This window comes from Amyelois transitella, chromosome 27 (genome assembly GCF_032362555.1).
Source record: "Amyelois transitella isolate CPQ chromosome 27, ilAmyTran1.1, whole genome shotgun sequence".
Classification (NCBI taxonomy): domain Eukaryota; kingdom Metazoa; phylum Arthropoda; class Insecta; order Lepidoptera; family Pyralidae; genus Amyelois; species Amyelois transitella.
Window position 1 is genome coordinate 5,300,001 of NC_083530.1, and position 11,290 is coordinate 5,311,290.

The window sequence follows — 11,290 nt, forward strand, 5'->3', positions numbered from 1 at the left end:
ACATTCCCAAAAAAAATTCATTTGAATCATCAAACGTAAAAAATAAATTTCCTACCTCAATCACATACATAATTTAAACTGTTAATCAATATAAAATTAATTAATAAATGCCAAAAAAAAGCCTAACCCGAAATTCCTCAAGTTGAATCTGCAAACTGGAAAACAGGAATAACGTCTCAGCGTTGCCCGGCGCCTACAGCCGCTGAAATAGTTTCGGCGCATATTCTTCAATAACACTGTTAAAACAAACATATAAAGAAACATTAACTACTAATTTAACGATAAGAAAGTTAACTACTATGTTATACCACGTATACTACCCGTAAATTAAATTTCATCAAAATTGAGTGCTTGATAGAATACCAAACACACATTACTAGCTAGGTAGATAACGTCCTTATCACAAACGGGTTGTACTGAGCCGAAATAAATAAAATTTGTACTAGTATCGTAAATGACAAGAAAATAATATAAATATTATAGTTGAGAATATTTATAACTACATTTCTTACTTTCACTCAAAAACTGCTGAACGGATTTTGATAAAATTTTACAATATTATAGTTAATACATCGCAACAACATATTAACTATTGCAAACACCCGAACAAAAACGAAAAACGAGAAATAAACAACATTTAAAAAAAATACCATATAATTTTTTTTGCACCTTATTCGTTAGCGCATAAGGATCATTTTCGGTCGCACCACCGCTGTCCACGTAAGGCCTTTAGGCGTTAATGGAATAAGTAAGTACATGAATATTATTTTGTTCTCAAAATAAACTACGATATACAGTTGAACAAAACCAAAGGCAATAGTTAACAATATTTAAAAAAAAATATTCTCTTAAGGATAAGGACCATTTCCGGCCGCACTTCCGCCATCACAGGGAGGCAGACTGAGCGTGAAGAAAATAATTAAACTACTATGACTGTAGTTATATAAATGTTTGCTATCAATATACAAAATTCATCGAAATCGATCAATCACTTTTGAGTTAATACGAATAAAATTTTTAATATTCTTTTTCTTATAAATTAATATCTTGTAAACTAATAATTTTTCTACCCCATTTAATATTTATAACTTACTAGAGGCCGCCCGCGACTTCGTCCGCATGGAAACCCTATCAATCCCGCGGGAACTCTGGGATAAAAAGTAGCCTATGTGTTATTCTGGGTCTTCAGCTACCTACATACCAAATTTCATGGTAATCGGTTCAGTAGTTTTTGCGTGAAAGAGTAACAAACATCCATACAAACTTTCGCCTTTATAATAGTAGTAGGATAGTATTTGTCTCTGAAAATGTTTTTAAATAAGAATATTAACTAGCTTTATCAAAATCGAAACGTAAATTATATTTAAGTAATAATGTGTAATTATTTATTTCAGTTTTTTCATAATATCACGCATAAAAATAATATTCACTCCATATTATTACCAGATAAAAACAATAAAAATTATCCTACCTAAAAAAAAAACATCTACATAACTTATAATAAAACAAAAATAATTATATGAGTTAAAAAACTCACCTTAATATCCTTGTAGTGATGTAGTTAGTAACCTCCATACGCCAAAACATCGCGCCGCGTCAGCTCCGCGCGGCGCCGGACGCTGAAATTGTTTCGGCAATAACATGATGAAAAAAAAATATATATATATTCCATAATATTATATAAAAGATATATGCCAATTCCAACTAATAACATTAATGCGAAAGTAAGTTTGTTACCTCTTCACACATTGGACGGATCTCAATAAAAATTGCATAATATAGTTTGGATTAAGAAAAAGTAGTTTTCACGCGAACGAAGCCACGGGCGAACACTAACGAGTAAATTAACACTAACTATTGCTATTTAAATCTCAATTTGATCATTAATCAAGCTAAATGTTATCTTAAACAATCATTAGACTATTAGCTCTGTCCACCCCGTATGTGATATAAACTTAATATATCGACGAATTAATATTCTGTAATCTAAATTAATAAAACCAAATCTAAATTTTCTACACATCAATCAATTCGCATCGCTCGCAATCATTGATTGATCTCGCACCCGGCCGGAATAATGCAATTAATCAAGATTACCGAATTACGGACAGGTGAGTACATGTCCCGCTTATTGTAATCGAAGAGGCGCACCAAATTTGTCCTCTTATGTAACACTAGAGGCCGCCCGCGACTTCTTCCGCATGGAAACCCTATCAATCCCGCGGGAACTCCGGGATAAAAAGTAGCCTGTATGTTATTCTGGTTCTTCAGCTACCTACATACCAAATTTCATCGTAATCGGTTCAGTAGTTTTTACGCGCCGTAAGCTCGATACAATAACTAATTGAAATTTCAAACATTGAACTTCGATAGAATCGATCAATATTATCCTTATGAAAATAAACTTATAATAAGCAAAATATACTCCTACTAAGAATTGCACAAATTAAGCTATTTTAATTTTTTTTTATAACTTACGCCTTTCAACAATTGGATTTCATACAATACGCGATACAAGCTTTGCTTATAGTGCACGGTCCGTAGAGTAAACTAGTGTATAGTGTTAATGCTTAACGTTATCACAACTATTTTGTGATTGTATATCTGTGGATAAATAAAAAAATATCTCCAAATCTCTAATAGTGCGAAATAAGCCTGTGCCTGTTAAAGTATTGTCAGTAATAAATTTATTAATCTAATCTGCTGAATTTTTAATTTAATTTAATCAATAGAAAGGGCGCTGTATCGCATACGACTTGCCTATAAATAGCGCTAACTTTTAAAAACAAAGACAAATTGATTCCTCAAAATTTAGGCAAATACTTCACCTGATTTTTAAAAGAAAATCCTCCGATTTATTCAGACAAATATCCCGACGCATAAATAACTAACATAACATTAGATTTCTTACATTTCGCCTTTTCTTCACAAACTTGCACCACTTCAATTCTAGATAATTTGATCATTTCTACAACTATTGGGTGATCAGGCCAATTGTTGTAGAAAAAAATATCAATTACCACAGAACTGCTTACATTCCCATTCAATTTTCTATCTCTATCTCAATTGTATCATTAAGCCAAATAGCTAAACGTGGCCATTCAGTCTTCAAGACATCAGCTCTGTCTACCCCGCCAGGGATATAGACACGTATGTAATAGCACAAGGACATCTTTCTATCCCCAAAAAACCACAGGAGCGAAGCCCCGAGACAGCTAGAATATTTGCATTCATCTCTTGTAATAATCCTGTCTTTTTTTATCCGTGACAATGCATCTGCAGCTACATTGTCGCGGCCTTTCACACACACTCACATTACGCCTTTTTCTCAAAGGGATAGACAGAGACGACTACTCTTTCCAATTGCCGCTATGTCTCTGCATACTTAATTCGCTTCATCTTTCATCAATGCACGCTAACTCACATCTTAAATTCAATCATTCATCTGATAAAAGCAATCTAAATTACAACAGCTAACAAAGTGCCGTGTGGTTCCCAGTACTTAATAGGATAGGACCACTCAATCTTTTTCCCATGAATTTCGTAAAAGGCGGCTAAGAGAACGGCTATTAAACTTGGGATATTTCCTGAAGCCATGGGCTAACAAACTGTTAATATTTGACTCTCAATTTCATCATTGGGCCATACAGCTGAACATAGCCTTTCAGTCTTTCCAAAAATGTTGGCTCTGTACCCCCCGCAAGGGCTACAGACGCGCTTATATAAATACATTATATGCGGTTTTATATATGCATACATTAAACAATACAATATTGAGTGTGTTTGTATGTACTAACAAAAAAAAAGCAATTTTGACCTTATTAATGCTCTCTGCTTGGAAGACGGCCGGCAGCGCTGCAAGAAGTTAGTTAAATTCTTCTACAGCACAACTGAAAACATAAACATACATGCATACATAAATATAGTATCGTTGAGTTGGTATCTCGTAACACCAGTTTCGAACTTACTTCGAGGCTAACTCAATCAGTGTAATTTGTCCCGTATATATTTATTTATTTATTTATACATATCATCATGTCTATATCCCTTACGGGGTAGACAGAGCCAACAGTCATGAAAGAGTGAAAGGCCACGTTGAGCTGTTTGGCTTAATGTTAGAATTGAGATTCAAATATTGACATAGGTGGCTAGTCCATCGCCTAATGAATATAAAAATAATGGGAGAAATTTCAAAGTTTATAAGCCAATCCCTTAGTCGCCTTGTACGACATCCATGGAAGAGATGGAGTAGTCCTATTCTTTTTTCTATCAGTACCGGGAACCACACGGCACTGAAAAGATAAAACTACTTATTATACATCTCTTTAGAGAAAACAGCATCATTACTGAGCAAGTTTAAAATCACGAATCTGATCAATATCATCGTCGATACATTTCATAAAAATCTGTGCAGTGGTAACAAACAAATAAGTTACTTTCGTATCCCATTAAATGAACTTTAAATCTATACTTGGGGCTGTGTCTTTTGAAAATGCATTTTTTGTTTTACATACATACATGTTTGAATTGTAACTTGTAACTTCAAGAAGCAAAATCTACTGGACAGATTTTGATGGAATATGTGTAGAATAGAACCTGAAATAATATTTTGTCGAGAAAGTAATGCAAAATAACCTTGTATTTTTTGGTCCTCTTACATCTTGATAGAATTCTGATCGAAAGTAGCGACGACGCACTCCCTTACTCGACGCTCATTCCCTGAAATTGTTTCGGCATATCCCTTTGTAAAAACTCATCTAACATGCATATAATCTCGTCTCTTTCTCCTAACGGGGTAGACAGAGCTGACAGTCTCGAAAAGACTTGATAGGTCACGGAATTGAGATTCAAATACTGACAAGATGCTAGCCTATTGCCTAATAGAAGCTCTCTCTACTCATATTATAAATGCGAAAGGGAGTTTGTTTGGTAACTCTTTGTGAGTTATCTACTAAATTAATCTACTTGAAGTATCACGTAGGTAAGTCTGAGGAAGACATAGGGTACCTTTCATCCCAGTAAAAAATATGGTTCCTGTGGGATTTTCCAAAGACCTGTATTCGTTTGTAGGTGGAGCTAATTTCGTCGCTTTTGTTAGATGGCGTTAAATTTAAATAAGTTGCTTTCCGTAGATGCCGCTTAATTCACGCGGGCGATGTTGCGGGTAAAAGCTACTTAATTTATAAACTTATCTCTCTCTCTCTTATGAATATCCAAAAGACCCCGCAAGTGATATAGACATATGTATAACGTCTTTATTCCTAAAGGGGAAGATAGTCCCGAAAACCAAAATCTTCAAGGCAATGTTGGAATCGAAGGTCATTGTGACCAGAGTGCATAAGTTACCATTACATAATCATCACATGTCTTATTTTGTAAACTCTCTCTCTTATGCTTCAGACTTTTGATAAGCTGTGCCTCGGATCCTATTGATATTCATTACCTTTATAATACAAAACCTATGAGCAGACATTTAATTTTAGACAGAAAATTTATTTAGTTATGATATTGCCCGAAATACGCCAAATACGCTTGGGTAATGCGTTGATACATTGTCGCTCAACGTCCGCTTCACTACATAGTATAAAGCAAAGTTGCTTCCCGCGTCTGTATGTATGCTTATATGTTTAAAACTAAACAACGGAATTTGATGCGGTTTTTTTTAAATAGATAGTGTCAGGAGCAAGTTTAATGTGTATAAATTCTACCCGTGCAAGGCCTGGACGGGTCGCTATTTTATATATATTTCAGATAAGAATACCAAAAAATAATTCCCTTTGCAATTCAGCAAAGTAACGCCGCATCGACATTGCTCGCTGCCGCCGCAGGGGCATCGAATGCAGACGCCACTTCGCTCGCCAAAACTGGAATTTCATATAAGCATTTTTCAATAATACATTAATACATCATGCCATTGTTCCTTACAGGGTAGACAGAGTCAAAAGTCAACCTCGAGCGTCCACAGCCATCCGAACAACAGCTTAAATATAGCAGTTCCAAAAAGTTATTGTGTAGAAAGTATAGTAGAAAGTTAGTTATACACTACAGAAGACAGAAGGAGAACAGAGGAGAGAAATAATCATAATAAAATCACTATATTTTGGAAATGAATAAAAACATTTGACAAAAAATATAATACCTGAAATTTTTTCGCTAATTCAAACAAGCCATGACAACCGCTGCTATGGCGTACTTAAAGAAGGTTGTCTACAATTTTATTGAGAATCTCTTTAAAAAGTATGTTAAATATAAACTTCTCATTGTATGGAGGTGATAAATAATCTGTTTAATAACCACACTTCCAAAGGCAACTAAGGTTCTCCTGAGATGGATAACTTCTAAAGTGACTAGGTATGTAAAACAAATATTAATTTTTTTGTTTTAATAAAATGAAAAATTAATAACGTACCATTTCTAATGGCAATAATCATTGTGGCGTTGGAGGCAATAACGCTTAAATTCTGCGAAATTTCACAGCCCCCTGAAAAAGTTAAGGAATTTCATAAGGATAAAGTATTTAAATTACGTCTATGAAAATATTTGCATAAAAATATTTGTGTATAATTTTCAATATTTTAATTTATTGACCGCGACTTCATCCGGGTGGTTTAGTCAGACTGGCGGTGCCATGTGTCCCAATTAAAGTTCCCATGGCACCCCCGGGTGTCCAGTCTTGGTTCTGTAATGTAGGCGTGAAAACGTAACAAACAGACATACAAAATTACTAACGCATTTATCATATATTAGTAAGAAAGTAGCGATTTATTAGTTAGTTATTGCAAAGTCAATGGACAGTGCATCTAAAATAAATTATTCTTCGTTACGTAGTGTCAATAATGACCACTAGATGGCGACAAGAACTTACAGCATTGACATAGTGTAACTTGCCAAGTACTTTTATACAAGATATAGGACTTTATCACGAAAAAAATACAAGCCACAATTTTCATTTTTTTAACTTCCTCAACATAATGAGTATTTTTTTGACGTAGATTGAGTATTACAAATTACGTTCACGACCAATTTAATTTTACTGCCATCTATTTAAAACACCATGAACTAATCGAAAAGTCTAAAGAGTTTTAGTATTTGGTTGACAGCACAGATAGCGCCTAAATAAAAATATTTTAGTTCGGGGAAAAAGAATAGATGGCGGTAAAATAAAAACATTTTAGTTCGAACAAGAAAACATAGGCGGTATAATAAAAACATTTTAGTCCGAAAAAGATAACATAGATGGCGGTAAAATAAAAACATTTTAGTTTGGACAAGGAAACATAGATGGCGGTAAAATAAATCATTTTAGTTCGAACGAGAAAACATAGATGGCACCAAAATGAAAACATTTCAATTCAAAAAAATACCTAGATGGCGTATGAAAGAAAAAGTTAAACTTTAGTTACACTCGATAAACAGATGGCGCTAGACAAAAAGTGACCAAGTTCTAAATGGCAAAATCTGCTTTTTTTTAACACCTTCAATATAACAAATGTGGCACCCAGATATCGATCGGAGGCAGTTCGCTTTTTACAAAAGTTATTTTTCTTTATCTCTCTCTCATCATCACTTCTTCTGGTTCAGTTCCCAGCTGTTTGTTTTAAAATTCTGCTTTGCGACTAAAAGCAGCCTTAAATTATACTGATGAGACATACATATCATGTATATATAAATATACATAAATTACTCATGCTGAAATGACAACATTTTTTTGTAACACCTCCTCCTACCTAATCCAAACCATTTCCAGGGTTAGGATATTGGATACCTATCCAGAGTTCAAGAGCCAACCAGCCATGGGTTAATGATGGGATTAAGTTCAGAGATGGTGTCAAGTTACTAGCGCATTGCCTCAAGGAAGGAAATTTATTTTTTATGACCAGACCAGAATGTTAGGGCTTGAAAATGTTACAAACAAACATAAATCCTCACAACTTTGTATAAAGTAGGGTATCACATCTTTATCCCAAACTGGATAGATTCCAAAGCAGAAAAACATAAGTTTGGGTGGTTAAAGATGAGATTAAAAGAGAGAAGAAAGAAATAAGAATTAATCCTTACCATACAAATTCAGCATCATATCAGTTTAGCAGCATTTGAGTTCGTAGCCAATCGACCTTGCACAGCTTAGTGTTAACCGCAACAGGATTTGAAAATGCTGTCATCATCTGGAAAGAAATAAAAAAATGTTACCAATAAATATCACAAATGATATTAAAATGACAAAATTAAAATAAGAGATCTTAACAGGTAGACCAAGCAGATGGTCTCACTTATTTCTAGGATTCATTTAGCTGGATGGCTTAATGATGGCATTGAGTTTTGAAGATAGTGACAGATCACTATCCTAAAAGAAGAATCCCAAGATTATAAGATCAACTCCCTTCATTGCATTGAAATTAATAATCGGTGTGAAGAGAGCAGCAGCTGACTCTTGCTTTAAAACAGTGAAAAAAAATCTTTTGTAACTGGTTCCCTAAGTTTAGTTGCCAAAGTTGATGAAGGGTTTACCCAACCAAAAGAAGGTCACACATTTAATCTAAGATTTATAAAAAAATAAAATATAATGCATAAGCACTGAATACCAATTCAGTGCTTATGCATTATATTTAAATTTTTTAGATGGTAAATTCTCAACAGACTTTGGAAAAGGAAAAAATCTGATGATTCTCAAGTAATAGTTTTATCAGAAAATAACTTTGTTTTCCTAGTCTTCTTTGTATAAAACTGAGTTTGTATTTCTAAAATGAATTTAGTTTTTGTATAAAACTGAGTAGGTACAGTAGAAATTCTTGAACTAATTTCCAATAGTACCTGATGCACACAATTTTCTTGTCAATCTCTTTGTTTTCCTTCAAAATACTTTTTGATTACATTAAAATTTGTGTAAATACATATAAATGTATAATCAATTATGTTGTAAGTACCTCTACAAAACATAACTACTAATAATATGTAATGAAAATGAGTACTTATTTGTTTTGTTTGCAATAAATAAATACAAAATCCAATAAAAGTTTAGTATACATGAAACTTATTATTTACTAGCTGTGCCCGTGACTTCGACTTCTGTGTGAAATAGTTATTTTGGGCATCATTGAAGCCCTCAAAGATATTTCTTTGCTCCTTGTAGTTGCAGAGTGATGTTATATAGCCTAAAGCCTTCCTGGATAAATGGTCTATTCAACACAAAAAGAATTTTTCAATTCGAACCAGTTCCTCAGATAAGCGCTTTCAAACAAACTCTTCAGCTTTATAATATTCGTATAGATTTATTCTTATTTTTAATTACAATTTGTAAAGTACAATAGGCTGACTTAATGTTAATACCTATTTGAATCTCAATTCATCTTCAAACCGTACATCTGAACATGGCATATCAGTCTTTGTTAAACTGTTGGCTCTGTCTTCCCCGCAAGAGTTAAAGACGCTATTATATACATGTGCAGTGTCTGTCACATATCACATAGGTACACAGAAAAAAAGATGGAATAAGTCAACCATTAAGTCAAATAGCTGAACGTGGCCATTCAGTCTTTTCAAGACTGTTGGCTCTATCTAGCCCAGAAGGGATATAGACGTGACCATATGTATGTATGTAATAAATTTAGATAAAGGCCCAAGCAGCATAAGACCTATGTCTCAGCTCAAGACTGTTGTCACGAAATAGGACTTTTCCGCGTTATTAACTGACCACATCATCTAGTCATCTCTCAGGTATTAGTCTTAGTTGTGACCTCACCACCTCACCTCCTAGAGAGGTAGTAACCAGAGATAAAATTGGGTAAGTCAAGATTTTACACAAAATGATTCCTGTTTAGACTCTGCACTGCATCCTCTGCAGAGGAACAGAACCTACCTCGTACCCAGTAATGGTTATCATTATATCCCTTAAGTGTACTAAGGGTCTGTAAGGATCGTAGCAAGTGGAATTCCAGTCTCTGCCTACCCCAATGGAGAAACAGGCGGCATACATACCGTATGTATGGAATCTGCTTATTCCGAAATTCGAAAAACCTTTCATAATGTTGACGTGAGCCCGGCTGTGGCATCTCCGTGAGGAACCAGAGATCCAACCACCGATGTAGAAAAGCCAGGTTTTTGAACAAGTAAGCTACTAACACCCGTTCAACACTATTTTTGTGATTGTGTTCTTAGCTGAAGTAGGTTTGAAAGAGAATAAAAAACCTCCGAAGGTAGAATAATGTAGGTACCATATTTTCAGATTTCTTTGCCATCCATATAATATGGTGGGTACCTACTCACAAATACGCTGTTCGATAAAAAAAATGGAGAACAAATAGAAAATTTGTTATCGGAAAAGTTCACATTATCAAAACAAAGGCGGTATACATCAAAAGAACACTGTGTTTACATTAATTAGCTAATTTGAAAATGGAACGATAACTTTTTCACACAGGTCTCCATCTTGGTAGCAAGGAAATTTAAAAAAACTTACCATATCTTCAGCTCTCAGCGCGTAGATGATGTAAAACTTTTCGAAGTTATTGAAAACCAAGAACAATTTACTTTTCAGCTTGATTTGACTCTATAAAATATATTTATCCGAAGTTTTCTGCAGAGGTGTAGAGAGGGCCATTTGTTGAGAGTTGAAAAATTATGCCCAAATATGCTCAGGATCAGGAGTTGTTTTTCACTTCCGTTTGGGGGCGTCATATCCGCCGTTTAGCTTTTCAATTATTGATGTTTTATAATATGTAAGCATAACTAACCATTAATTTAATTTTGCTTAAATTAAAATATGTTTATTATAATTTTAATTTTAAAAAACATTTGATTTTAATTATGTACATTACATAACTGTGAAAGAAATTTTTAAACAAAAGCTTTTTCAGAGAAAAATTCTCGACCAATCCCAATACAACAAATCAAATATACATTTAATAAGATTTTTTACACCAATCTCTGAAACTTATTAATGTGACATAATTATATTTAAAAGGTAATTACAGCACCATGGGTGTTTTATGTTTAAATATAAATTGTTTAATTAATAAAGTTATAGAAAACTCTTATTTGAACTTGAAAGTTTCTCAAAATCGCAAAGTTGCTCGATCTTGCCGCTGCGCCTGTGCTGCCATAGTGATGTGCTACCATTACTTTTACTTTTTGATAATCCCAACTCGCGATTATAAGTAGGTTTCGCCCGAGACTTCGTTTTTGTAGACCTTCCAGATATTAAGTATCCTAGTATATTTTTTTATTCTGAAGGTTTATTTACTAATTTATGTACACAGAAAACATCGAGACTGATAAACACAAGAAACAAAAT